This window comes from Myxine glutinosa, chromosome 7, assembly GCF_964187855.1.
Source record: "Myxine glutinosa chromosome 7, kmMyxGlut1.1, whole genome shotgun sequence".
Taxonomy (NCBI): Eukaryota; Metazoa; Chordata; class Myxini; order Myxiniformes; family Myxinidae; genus Myxine; species Myxine glutinosa.
The window spans coordinates 3,092,348-3,098,361 of NC_136267.1; the positions used below are offsets into that span (position 1 = coordinate 3,092,348).

Sequence of the window (6,014 nt, forward strand, 5' to 3'; positions counted from 1 at the left end):
GGCATTTAATATGGAATTTTTTTTTTTCTTGACTTGGGTTTACTTTCTGAACTCAGTATATCAATCTGGTGAGTTTCTTTTACACTTTGGTGATTTATTTGTTAAAAGAACCATGTCACTGATTGTCTGTCGCAGCAAGAAGTCAACAACAGGATTATATCACAGGTGGCATGGCAAAATGTACGGACAGGTGCATTTGATGATTGGCTTCACAGTCGGGTATACAAGGGTTGTTGCGTTCTGTATTAGTGGAAAACAACTGCTGCACATCTCCAAAAGTTATTGCCGCTTCCTCTAGAGATGGTCCGTCAACTCGACAATGCTGTTTGTCATGGAGTGGTGGCTTTACGAAATTACGGCATGAAACAGCATGCTATTCCTCGGCAGTATGGCATCACTCAAGGTCAGGTGTCAAAGATCCTGAAACAAAATGCTCAGAGGGGTGTCCCTACTCCAATACCGAGGCCAGGACGTCCCCGCAGAACCACAAGGAGGGATGATCGCCAGCTGCACCGGTTAGTCCGCAATGGCCGTACCAAGTCAGCTAATCGGCTTAGGGCTGAGTGGCAGCAACTGACAAATGTGCCTGTATCCAGAAGGCTAGTCAACCAACGACTGGTTCAAGCAGGCTATCGTGCCAGGCGTCCCCTGAGAAAGCCACGCCTGACCAGACAACACAGCCAGCGCCGATTGCAGTGGGCCAGAGAGCACCGTCAATGGCAGCCAGGACACTGGAATCACGTGATCTTCAGTGACGAGTCTAGATTTCTGGTCTATCGTCAAGATGGCCGCGTCAGAGTGCGCAGACAAGTGCATGAAGCCTACAACAAAGATTGTATAGTGCCAAGAGTCCAAGCTGGAGGTGGTGGGGTGACCGTTTGGGTTGCTTTTCATGCAGGGGGCAAAACTGACCTGGTTGTTCTAAATGGAAACCTGAACCAGTTCAAGTACAGGGCCATTCTGGAAGAAACATTGCTTCCATTTGCTCGTGCAGCCTTTCGAGGAAACTTTGTCTTCCAAGATGACAATGCACGGCCTCATCGTGCTGGCATGATCCAACACTTTCTTGCTGACCGTGGTGTAGAGCATATGGAGTGGCCTGCCATGTCCCCGGATATGAATCCGATAGAGAACTTGTGGGCAGAATTAACGCGTCAAATCGACCACTTGGACCAGCAGCCGACCTCTGTGCGTGAATTGCAGCAGGCTATTGTCACTGCATGGCAAGCGATTCCTGTGCAAACCTTGGCAAATCTCGTGAACAGCATGCCTCAACGTGTACGTGCTCTCCTGAATGCTCGTGGGGGTTACCCGAGGTACTGAACTGTAATTTTACTGTCCGTAATCCCAGTCGTAATTTCACTTTTGTTTTTGTTAAAAAAATTTTTTGGCCTAATGTGCAAAATAAAGAAATACTTCTGGAAAATGTACAGAAGTTTAACACAGTACTGTCCGTGAATTGAGTTCGATATCAGTTAACATCACTTTCAAGGATCAATTTATTTGCTTCGAAATGTCAAATGTGGTTTTTGTTTCTTTTAAAGGGCACAATAACAAATTCGAGAATAATTTAAACAGAATTCCAATGAACTTTTGGTTCTAAGTCATCTTGAAAAGTAAGTTCACCCCCACAAAAAAAAATCCATATTAAATGCCAAGTCGGTATATATATATATATATATATATATATATATATATATATATACATATATATATATATATATATATATATATATATATATATATATATATATATATATATATATATACACAGTATACATGTTAACCTACATACATTTTATTGAGATTATATATTTTTTATGTGAAGATACGTAAATTTTATGAAGATTATATATATATATATATATATATATATATATATATATATATATATATATATATATATATAGATATATATATATATTGTTACAGACACGACTTTGATGTTAAGGTGGGCCGAGCGGAATGGCCGTCGTGTCCGCACAAATTACCCGATTATACTCGACGTTGACGGAGCCGCGCTACGCTGGATCAATAAAGGAAAAGAAGACACACGGCTGAATTATAATGACAGACACCAATGTTTCGATTCTCAATTATATTCGTACGGAAAGGTTAGATTACAGGGGCTAGAGGTATATCACAGAAAGACAGGCACTTAGACACACTCTTATATTGACCCCGGACAGACGACAGGTAAACGGGACAACGGCTGACTCACACGGGGATTGATGGCTAGGAAAGGCAGATAGCGATGGCTCAAGGTGCACTCTTGGCTCAAAGCAGGGTACAGTCCGGTCCAAAGATACGGGGAGGTCACAGCGCTCGGAGGGGACGTTCTTTCTCAGGCGGGTCTTTCTCTCTCAGCGATCGCAGGCAACGTTCTTTCTCCAGCTGGGGGCGCATCTGACGTCACGTCCGGTACGTGGCCGCGTATATCCGGCGGGGAGTGACACGCCCTCGGCTCGTTAGCTCCGCCTCGTGGAATCGGCACGTTGCTTCTCATTGGGTGCGTGCGGGGGGGGTTACCGGCTCCGCCCTTGACGAGGAGCTGACAAGGAGCCCCTTTGTGGTAACCCCGTGGAGCGCATGGTCTGGAGCGCGTTGTCTCGAGCGTATTGTCGATGGCGGCTAACCGAGCCGGTGGGAGGACGCACACTCCCCCCCGCGCAGCGCCGTGCCCCTCTGTTGTTGTTGTAATTGTTGGGGAAGAAGATGGAAGGAGGTATGGGAAAGGTCCTAAACTCACTACTGATGCCATATAATCACATTCTGGTGCAACGAAGAGTCATAATTAATTAATGGAAACGAGGCCTTAACTGACATAGACTAAGAATAACTAGCAAGATGTCCGAAAGTTGTCTACGTGTGGTGCGGTGGACCTGGGCACGACATTTAATGGGGGAATAAGGGGAAGGTCGGCTCTACTGATTGTTGTTTACATGCAATGGGACTAGGGAATGGGGGATCGGGGAAAGTTGGGGAGTATTGGAGAAATAGGGGAATATTTACAAGCGGATATGGAGGCCAAATTCCATATTCGCAACATTGCACCCTTCTCTACCCTCGGGGCGTCCCGACCCGATAAATTTTTACCTAGTTTAGTGTGGCACGCAATGTAGTTCCCTCTACTATTAACTCTACCCTGAGTGCGACAGTTTTACAGATATTCACAAATGAGTAAATATGTCCCCCTGCGACGTTGCACCCTTCTCCTCACAGAAGCACACCCACAGGATAACCGAATCCGGAAAGAATTCGCAAACTAAACATACAGCCGGTAGGGAGCATTATTTACACGACTACGCTGCTATTTACACTACGATCCAGGACCTGTTTTTGGAGGAACACATGCAGATGTTATGCATAGAGAGAGCGCGCTTGCCAACATCGATACACCAACCCACGAGTGCTCTGTGGCCGACGGCCTTTAATAACGTGCAGAGCACCCTTTCCCAGCATCAAAAGCACCACCCCACCACCAATCGGTGCAGTCACCATTGTTCATTGGAATAAAAATAAATTCGACAACCCCTAACCCTGCAGGTGTCTCTTGCTCTTCTTGTGGTGCACTTGGTGTTAACTAAAAGTGGTTCACCTGTATGGCATAGGTGCCACGTTGACCCATAGGTCCATCCCCGGGTGGTGCTTGGCCGCAAACGAACTGCAGTCCATTGTGGGTGGCCACAAACATTGCGGTCCATATGGTGTATCGATCCCGGCAGCAAACAGCGAAAGTGCAGGCCCACAACTGCGCAGCCAGCACCTCTCTCTCCTCTCTCTCTACCCCAAAGCCAGATCCTCGGAGGTGGGAGACAAAAGAAGCAGACAAGTGAGTAAGGTGGTAAGGGCGCAAAAGTGCACGCAATGTAAGGTGATGCACACTGGGGGCACATGGGAACCAGGTGAGACAGGTACGTTCCTATCGTACGCCCCCCCCCCACCAGGTAACCTACATGGCCCCTCCCTTACCCCTTACTGTATCCACAAAACACAACACTACCCATAAACATCTACTTTACAAATCAACAAACATCCCTACTGTCTTCCCCGTTCCTCCCATAAACCAAATTCGTCTTCTCTCCCTCCTAACCAATCAAATTTGCCATTTTCAACTCAACATCATAATTTGCCATCTCCAACTGCACATCAAAATTTGCCATTACCAATTCATCATCAGTCCCTCCTAGGGAGGGAGAGATGGAATCACCCCAATGTCTCATCCACGTCGTGATGCGTCTCACAAATCCTCACAACAATTCTTACTTCCTGCAACAAACAAAGAAAACACAGGTGTGGAGTCATCATCATCACCACAGGTAAGTGGCTGCGTATGGTGCGACAGGTTCATTAATCCTAACTATTTCCTAAATGACTTTAACAACTTTACACTACCCGGGGTCTTTCTCCGGCCAAACCATTGGCCCTCTTACACTATGGGTTCTAAAAACCAATTCCCATTGGCCAAACTGTGGTGCTTTTCAATTTGGGGTCTCACTCCCCCGATTCATCTCCCGGTGCCCTCGCACAATTTCTGGGCTGCGGCATGTACCTCTCCCAGTGGGTCTACCCACCTGCACACCTCCACCACTGCGGTTGCCTCCGAGCTTACCTGCTCCTTACCCTAACCTAACTACCTGGGGAAGGCCCTCTGGCACTCTCCCCACTCGGTGCCCTCTCTGGCACTGGGCTACCCGGGTCCGTCCTCCGGATCCTCGGGCCCCATCCACAACTCTACCGGCTCCCAGAGCCCACCTGCGGCCTCACCTGGCCGACATCCTCACAGTGGTGGAGTGCCCAACCAACTACACACACTAACAGGCTACACGCCCAGCCATTTCCACAACACTAATGCACCCATCCACAACACCATTCTGCAACCGCACCACAAATGCCAATATCCAACCACAATTTACCTGTACCCTCTACCTAACACTTACACTACCCGCCCCGGGTACTCGTGAAAGGGGTCCACTCTTCCCCCATCCACACCTTCGCACCATGCACACCACTCCGTACCACTTACTCCAACTCTCTCCCCACACCTGTACTTGCACACCTGTGCTCTCACACCTGGTGCCACCTGCACCCTTCTCTCCCCAAGCGCATTCGCGCTGATCCACAACACTCACTACTCATACACGGTTCCACACACCTGTCCAGTTGCACACCTGTGCAATCACACCTGTTCAATTCTCACACACACGGCATCATCTCAGCTAACTACTCCCTTCTGAAACTTGCGCTTCCCAGTCGTCCCTTTAAACTATTGCGCTCCCTCGTCATTATCATCCACACTAATCTACCTGCGTCCCCACTACAGGTATCAGTCACTACCTAACTTAACGTTACCTAAGGTCATCTTCTCTAGATCCCTACACACAATATCCTAACCCACCCGGGCTAGTTTTCACTGCCATACACCCCATAAGCTATTGCTCCTTTGCCCCCCTCATGGGAAAGATGGTGGATTTGCCATCCCACCACATCGGGGGTCTCTCACTACCAATTTTGCACATCAAATTTCAACAAATTAAAAATTTGCCAATCACTGCCCATCATCTGCCAATCACTACGGCCAATCCCTTGCCAATCATCAAATTTTGTTTTTCTCCAATTTTGGGTCCAAAACACTAACCTCATCACCCAGTCTACTCACTAATACCTCTCGGTGCGCCAATCCCTGTCCAAAGCCCGGCTTCGTAAAGCCAAGCAATGGATGCTGGTTGTTTTGTGCCGGCGGCTGGATGCGTCCGGCATTCGGGGCAGGGACGGGGGCTTACCCGTGCCGAGATCCCACGCACCATCTCGGCACGGAGCCATCCAATGTCCCGCTCTCGACCTGCCGGCACGTCTCACCAAAAAGTGGTCGCCATGACGACCCTTTCTATCGGGCTGCCAGCTCCGCCTAGTGGAGCACGGACGCGGCCGTTCAAAGCGAGGCCCGGCACGCACCGAGGGCCCGCTTCGGCTAAAAGTCGCTCTAACCTCTAACCCGTTTACCTTCGATGCCT

At 48.5% G+C, this 6,014-nt stretch overlaps 1 long non-coding RNA gene across 1 annotated transcript; it reads right to left on the reverse strand.

Annotated features, from left to right (window-relative positions):
* Positions 1-2,083: 2,083 nt before the first annotated feature.
* LOC144892886 (uncharacterized) lies at positions 2,084-5,232 on the reverse strand. The gene is made up of 2 exons (XR_013624003.1): positions 3,599-5,232; positions 2,084-2,685 (listed from the first exon to the last, which is right to left on the reverse strand). It is a non-coding gene; the product is annotated as an uncharacterized LOC144892886 (long non-coding RNA).
* Positions 5,233-6,014: the final 782 nt, after the last annotated feature.